The sequence below is a fragment of the Hemitrygon akajei genome, unplaced genomic scaffold, assembly GCF_048418815.1.
Source record: "Hemitrygon akajei unplaced genomic scaffold, sHemAka1.3 Scf000050, whole genome shotgun sequence".
Lineage (NCBI taxonomy): Eukaryota > Metazoa > Chordata > Chondrichthyes > Myliobatiformes > Dasyatidae > Hemitrygon > Hemitrygon akajei.
Genome location: NW_027331936.1, coordinates 5,155,955 through 5,164,023, shown reverse-complemented (window position 1 = coordinate 5,164,023; position 8,069 = coordinate 5,155,955). Strand labels below are relative to the sequence as shown.

The 8,069-nt window shown below is 47.3% G+C and overlaps 1 protein-coding gene across 1 annotated transcript in view; it reads left to right on the top strand.

Moving 5' to 3' along the window:
• Positions 1–1,783: 1,783 nt before the first annotated feature.
• LOC140721112 (NACHT, LRR and PYD domains-containing protein 3-like) overlaps positions 1,784–8,069 on the top strand; it is a 51,173-nt gene continuing 44,887 nt past the window's right edge. The window contains exons 1-4 of the mRNA XM_073035976.1: positions 1,784–2,078; positions 4,548–4,630; positions 6,343–6,402; positions 6,538–6,829. The gene's annotated coding sequence lies outside the window, so the exon portion shown is untranslated. The remainder of the gene's footprint in view (positions 2,079–4,547; positions 4,631–6,342; positions 6,403–6,537; positions 6,830–8,069) is intronic.

Below are 8,069 nucleotides of genomic sequence, written 5' to 3'. Positions count from 1 at the left end.
AGTCCTTCTGCATCTAACCTGTTTACTGAACTCTACCTGCCTCTCCACCAATCTTCATATCATCTGCAAACCTGGCGACAAATCATCTATTCTACCATCTAAATCATTAATGCACAGCAGAGAAAGAAGTGCTCCCAACACCAACGCCTGCGGAACACCACTAGTCACTGACAGCCAAACAGAAAAGGACCCTTTTATTCCCACTCTCTGCCTCCTACCAATCAGTCAATGCTGTAACTGTGTCAGTAACTTTCCTGTCATATTTTTTCACTTCTACAGATTTTATTCGTTGCTCTCTGTAAGTTTTTAAAAACCACCCAATCCTCTATCTTCCTGCTATTTTTTGCTTTGTTGTATGCCCTTTCTGTTGTTTTTACAATAGCTTTGACTTCCCTTCTCAGCCCCGGTTGTACTATTTTGCCATAGGTGCATTTCTTCATTTTCGGAATACACGTGTCCTGCAGCTTCCTCGTTTCTTCCAGAAACTCACGCCATTGCTACTCTGCTGATATCCCTGCCAGCAGCTCTTTCAAATTTACATTGGCCAGCTCCTTTCTCATAACACTGAAATATCCCTTACTCCGCTGAAATACTGCTACATCAGACTACATCAGATTATCATTCTGATCTTCCGGTGATCCAGCTTTATCCCTTGCAATCCTTTTGCTCGGATCATGTTGGTGGAATTCTCAATAACTCTCTTCACCTTGTCTATCAGAGGAACTTCATGCCTTCTTTTAGCCGCCCGGATTTCTTTCTCTTGCACTTACTATACTCCATAAGAATCTCATTTGATCCAACTTGCCATTCTCTGTCTGCACCTCCATTCTTCTTTTAACCGGCGCCTCAATAATTCTTGCATATCAAGGTTCCTACGCTTGTTATTCTTACCTTTCATTCTGCCAGGCACTTGCATGCTGGTACTCTCAAAATTCCGTTTTTGAAGGCATCACACCTTCCAAGTACACTTTCGCCACAATGCAGCGGGCCTGTCTCAATCCACACTTGCCAGATCCATTCTGACACCATCAAAATTGTGCTTTCTCCAATTCAGAATCCCAACCCACGGGTCAGGCCGAACCTTCTGTATATTTAGGTGCATATTACTGGCATTGTGGTCACTGGATGCAAAGTGTTGCTATGCACAAATGTCTGTCCCCTGCCCTGCCTCATTCCTTCATAGCAGATTCAGTATTGCAAGCTTACTTTTGCGCTTCTGCGTACTGATGAAGGAAAAGTTGTTCGACACACTTGACAAACTCTATCCCACCTGGTCCATTTACAGTATGAGATTCCCAGTCATTATGTGGAAAGTTAAAATCACCAAGTGTAACAACCTTAAGTTTCTTGCAGCAATATACGATCTCACAAATGTGTTCCTCTAAATCCCCGGGACTGTCGGGTTGTCTTTAATATCGCCCCATTACCGTGGCCATACCTTACTTATTTCTCATTTCCACACGGAATGACTTATTAGTCGGGTTCGACAATTTGTCCTGACGGAGCACTGCCGTGACATTTTCTCTGACTGGTAACGCCACCCCTCCTTCATTAATCCTCCCCGCTCTGAAACGCCTTAAATAATTTGATCTCGAAATAGTTGTGCTGGGTGTGGAGTGTTTGAGCTGAAATTCGCCCTGCAGCGGACAGCCGCGTTGACAAAGAGGGTGGAGCCTGAACCTGGCTGGATCAAATCACAGCCTGGGATTGGCTGAATAAACCAGAGAAGCTCCGCCCAGCCAGTTGGAAAAGGGAGATCTGCACGGAAATCCAGACAGAAACTTCTTGCGACCGTGAGGGAAGGTTCACACAGCCTCTGTAATTCTGTCTGTTTTTGCTGTATTTGTCCTAGTCCCCTCTCCTCCCGCTGACCGACCTGTACTAGGCTGGTGAGGAGGTGTGGGATCAGAACTGCGGACGGCTTCATTTACCCCGGATCATCCGGACCTGCCTATCTGTAATGAGCGACTAACGCATTCTAACCGAATGGCACCGGGAGCAGCAGCACCGACTGAATTCTCGGTGCATGATCGGCTATCCAGGACCGCGCTGAACTCCGTCCGGTATCAACATTAGAGGTAAATGTTGTCTCCGATTTTGCAGATCAGTGAGCGTTTACAGCGGGGCTCGGCTATTGTTCGGACTGTGAGGGAAAACAAGGGGAGAGGGGAGTTCTGACAAGTTCAATGAACTAGTTATTGACCAAATGCATTAAAAGAAACGACGTCGTCACCTTCAGTCATACACATTTTCTAGGGCGGTTTGTACTGAGTCGGTGCGGATGAACCTTGCTTACGGATAATAATATCCAAAATTGCCCATCCAAAATTGAAATTAAGTGAGTGGGTCGGATGGTGGATGGACTGGTTTATATTAAATGTGGTCCTTCTATTACGTAATGCCTAGAACATTGTTAGGTAGGTTTTAAGGCAAGTGTTAGAGTCGTCAATTCAAGTCAAGTCACTTTTATTGCCATTTCGACCATAACTGCTGGTACAGGACATAGTAAAAATGAGATATTTTTCAGGATTATGGTGTTAAATGACTCATTAAAAAATAGACTGAACTTCGTAAAAAAACAACACAGAGGAAAAGAAAACACACACACACACACACACACACACACACACACACACACACACACACACACACACACACACACACACACACACACACACACACACACACACACACACACACACAATAAAAACTAACTACTCAGAATAACAGAGTGGCCGTGAGAGTTTACTGTTTTACTGTTCGGGGTGTCGCAGTGGAGAATGCCACAGAGCAATTTATTTAATTAAATGCTGGAATCTCACAAACTCTGGTAGCAATTGTAACAAGTAGTTATTCAGATTTCAGTCACTGGGGAACTTTCTTTTCCCTACTATCGGGTGTTTATTGCTGTATTCTCTGTAACAGAAGTAATTAAGTACAATACTAAGCCAACTTGGTGCAGTTTAAGTGGAGTGTCGAACTGGTCTGTGTGGTTTCAGCAGAGAATCCGCCCTGCGGACTGGCAGCAGCTTGCACACAGAAAATCGCGCTGTGAGTCTGACAGAACAGCAACACCAGCCCCTACTGAGTGCGAGCAGAAGGCTTCTTTCACCCCGGTAGTGAGATGTGAAATATCCCACGGGGCAGTGACCCGTCACCGATCTCTCTCAAACAAGAGAAATTCAGTAAATGATGGAATTCCGAGAAACACACACAAAATGCTGGAGGAACTCTGCAGGCCAGGCAGCGTCTATGGAAACCAGTAGAGTCGACCGTCGAGACCCCAGCTAATGTACTTTACATCGCGTCGTTGGTTCTATCGCTCTTCCCTGTAGCAGAAAGGGTTAAACTTTCTTCAGATTTGAATGACAGTGTTTTGTCGAACCGGTCTGGATTTGATTTCAGTGGAACGGCCGCTCCCTGTTCTGAGGAATGTGACGGACAGGCAGCTGCTTGCTCGCAGACCCTGAGCACCGAGTCTCACAGAACAACAAACCGCACCTTCCAAATCAGTCAATCATCTGCCCTCCTCCCCTTTCCAGTCCAGTCCTGAGGAAGGTACTCGGTCTGTAATGCCGACTGTTTACACCCATCCATAGATGCTGCCTGAGCTGCTGAGTTCCTCCAGCACCCTGTGTGTTGCCATGGTTACGAGAGATACGTGTGGGGCGGCGGGCGGGGCTATTTGTAAGAAACGACACACAGTATTCTTGCGGAATTAAGGTGAGAATAATTCCGCTTCTGATATTTATTTCGGATCTTTAATTTCAGACAACCAGTTGCTGTGCATTGGATCAGCGATCAAGGAGATATTTGTTTTTTTAAGCCACTTCTGGCTGTGGTACTTTTTGTGTTCCAACTGCTTCCTGCTGGCATGATTTACATTTTCCACAGGTTAGGTAAAGATTAAGATCAGCTCTAGAACAATGGCACCTGTTTCAAAGCAAGGGTGCGGGATCTGTACTGTAAACATCTATTCCCTTTTCAGAGTTCCTTATTTCAGACGAATGCATCGATTGTTCTTGTGTTGATTGTGAGCAATCTGAACTCTCCCTCTCAATCGCTATGAGTAAATGGCGGAGCAGACTTGATGGACCAAAAGGCCTAATTCTACTCCTATGTCTAATGGTCTTATAGTCTTAATACTCATTAGGAGGCCCAACATCCCCTTGAGTGTTTCTGTTTGATCGAAACTTCTGGAGTTTAACTTTTCCTTCCTGACTAGTTTTGAACAGATTTATTCCATTTGAGTTTGAATATATATAGCCGAACGTGCTTGTTTTAATTTCAGAATAAAGGCGGCTCCCTGTACCTGAACAGGTAAGGGACGTTTGAACTGAAACTGTACCTACGCCGGGCAGTCCTGTTTACACACGGGGCGGAGTTCAGACCCTCCCAGAACCCGGATTGGATCAAATCCGCATCCTGGGACTGGCTGAGTTAAACAGAGAAACTCCGCCCCACTGGTTGCGATGAAAGAAAAAGGAGAGATCTACACAGAAATCCGGACAGAAAGGTTAACGCAGCCTGTTTGTTTTCCTCTTTAGGGTTGCTACATTGATCTCACTCCCGCCTCCTCCCGCTGTCAGACCCGCCCTGAGCCGGTGAGAACCTGGAGCCGCTGTACAAGGTAAGAAGCTCGATATACTGAAATATGAACATCAATGTTAGCCACTTTTATGAACAATTTAATGAGATTTATAACGTATTGTGTTGCTCGACATTAGAACCGTAGCGAATCACTTTTAAATGAATTAATAATTCCCTTCACCTAATTGAATGCATCGACTTCCTGTGCATGTCCCGGGGGGAACCGGTGTAGTTGGAGGTGTTATCGGAAACGCCGCACTTTCAACCCAGCTCTGAATCATCAGCAAAGGCTGGGGAGGTGCGAGCTTCCCGCATCTCGGAACAGTCCCCGGGCTTCTGCTTGCAACGGCAAGAAGGCGATCGGGACTTTACCGATTCCCGACCGAGGGAATTGAGGATTCGCTTTGTTTATTCCTTCACTGGCGGGATCGACACTATCTGTCCATCCTAGACGGCATTTCGGTTGGTGGTCAGAAGTATGGAACCACCCACATTGGAGATTACAGCCGGGGCGGGGGGTGGTCGTGGGGAAGGCGGTGTAAGGAGTTGATGGTTCCATTATATAGTTGGTTGGTGAGACCTGTTATGGATCACCGTCTGCAGTGTTGTTTCGCTTCTGTCAGATTAGAGTGGGTAGGTGGGAGATCAAAAGAAGGTTTAGCAGAGAGACATTTGCCCCCGTGAGTTTTTCTATGAAGAATCTGGTGTGCTCTTGATCTGCGGTATTATCTAAAACAGGGGAGACCTGCTTCTACACATTACAGTTTTTTTATAACAATGTACTTGATTGTATCCGCGGTAATTTGGTAAAATGAGTGGGAACTTCGATGAGACATAAAGTATGCCGCGGAGATTGACAGGGACGTGGACAAAATAGTTCCTGTTGTGTGAGGATCTGAAACCAGGCACTGCCAGTTGAAGACAGTTGAGATGTTTTCTCTCTCTCTCTCTGGGTCTAGTTGTGTCATGGGAATGACCGTCCTCAATATTCAGGAGAAGGAGAGTTTTTCGGTTAATTTTGTAATCCTGCAGTGTGGTGGCCCTTGATACACAAATGAGTGAGATGTTACAGGTGAGAGGCTGGATTGATGAGCCGAGATCACAGTCTGATCTGCGTTGGTCACAGTGAATGCGGGATGCCAATGTAATTAAATCTCCCATCAGCAACTTCTGGCTGACAGAAACACATATCAATGAGCACTGTACTGTGCACAGTACACAGTACACAGTACCTAATACTGCGGCCACTGATTGTATGCCGGTGGTTTTCTACATCTGTAGCCCGTCCCTTTCAATGTTCGACATGTTACACGTCCAATGATGCCTCACAGCACAATGCATTTGTAGCGTGGTTATTTCAGTTACTGTCGTCTTCCCGGCAGATTGAACCAATTTCGCTTCTCTCGTTCGATCTCTCTCATTAACAAGGCGTTTTTGATCTCGGAACTGCCGCTCACTGATCTTCTTCCGCGCCATTCTCCGCAAAACTGAGACTGTTGAACGGGACAATCCCAGGAGTTCAGCAGTTCCTACGATATTCACACTGCATCCTCTGGCACTGAAAAACATTCCACTCTCAAAATCACTGAGATCACATTTCAGCTCCATGGTGATGTTTGTTTGGAGACAGAACGTACCCTGTGCTAAGGAACAGGACAGAGGGAGAGACCCGCTGGTAACGCTGTGGGTTTAGTTAATGATTATGACCAGGAGCTGACTGAACATTAACCAGGGTGTGTTCATTACTTACAGAACCCGTAACACAGCCTCACTGGGACAGGGTGGTAACAGAACCTGGAGCCGCTGTACACGGTAAGAAGCTCTTTTTACTGAAATATGAACATCACAAAGGCAGTTAGCCACTTAAATGAGACTGAGAACTTACTCGGTTGTTCAACAATTGAACTGTAGCAAATCGCTTTTGAAAGAATTAATAATTCCCTTCAGCTAATTGAATGCATCGACTTCCTGTGCACGTCCCGGGGGAGACCGGTGTAGTTGAAGGTGTCATCGGAAACGCCGCACTTTCAACCCAGCTCCGAATCATCAGCAAACGCTCGGGAGGTGCGAGCTTCCCGAATCTCGGAACTGTCCCCGGGCTACTGCTTGCAGAAGCAGGAAGCCGATCCGTCCCCACTCGGGGCTTTACTGATCCCTGACCGAGGGAACTGAGGATTCGCTTTGTTTATTCCATCGCAGGCGGGACCAACACTATCTGTCTTCCCTTTACGACATTTCGGTAGGTAGCTGTTTGGAGAGGGCGAAATTATGAGAACTACTCACACTGCAATTTATAGCGGGGGAGGGGGACGGCGGGGAGGGGTGTAAAAATGTGATGGTTCCATTATAGAATCGGTTGTTGATTCCTTTCTATCAGAAGTGTGTGGGTAGGTGGGAGATCAAAAGAAGGTTTAACAGAGAGACATTTGCACCGTGTGATTTGTCCTGTGAGGAAACGTCTGTGATCTTGGCTTTTTTCAATGATTGCGAAAAATTCGACATGATCTACGTTTACAGGGTGATGTACACATTGCAGTTTTTTTAAAATTACAATGTACTTGATTGTATCCGTAGTAGTTTGGTAAAATCAGTGGGATATTTGATGAGAAATAAAGTATCCTTCGGCGTCTTGACAGGGACGTCGACAAAATAGTTCCTGTTCTGGGAGGAACTGAAAGCAGTTAAAAACAGTCACCCCAGCTCCATCGCTCTCTCTCGCTTTCTCTCTCTCTCACTCTCTCTCTCGCCCCCACCCCTCTCTCACTCTCCCTCTCCCCGTCTCTCCCCTCTCTCTCCTCCTCTCTACCCACTCTCTCCCCCTCTCCCTCATCCTCTCCCTCCCCTCTCTCCTCCATCTCTCCCCAATTCTTTCTCCACCTCTCTCTCCCCTTTCTCTTTCCCCCACTCCCTCTCACCCTCTCCCCTCTCTCACCCCCACCCCTCTCTCCCCCTCTCTGTACCCCCTCTCTCTCCCCCACCCCTCTCCCCCTCTCTCCGTACCCACTCTCTCCCTACACCCTCTCTCCCTCTCCCTCTCCCCTCTTTCTCTCCCATCTCTCTCTCCCCCGCTCTCCCCTCTCCCACTCTCCCTCCCCCTCTCTCTCCCCATCTCCCCCTCTCTCTTCCCCTCTCCCCTCTCTCCCCACCCCACTCCTCCCATCTCTCCCCCTCTCTTCCCCCTCTCTCTCTACACTTTCTCTCTCTCTCATCCCTCTTTGCCCCTCTCTCTCTCCCCCTCTCCCCTCTCCCCATCTCTCTCCCCCTCTCTCACCTCTCACTCCTCTCTCTCACCTCACCCCTCTCAACCTAACCACTCTCTCCCTCTCCCCTCTCTCCCCCTTTCTCTGTCCCCTCTCTCTCCCCCTCTCTCCCTCCCCCTCTCTCCCACCCTTCCCTCTCTCTCTCCCCCGCTCAGTGGGTTTCTAATGGTTCTATTTGCGTTACTCCCGTTGGTGTGTTTCCTTGGTATCACACACTTT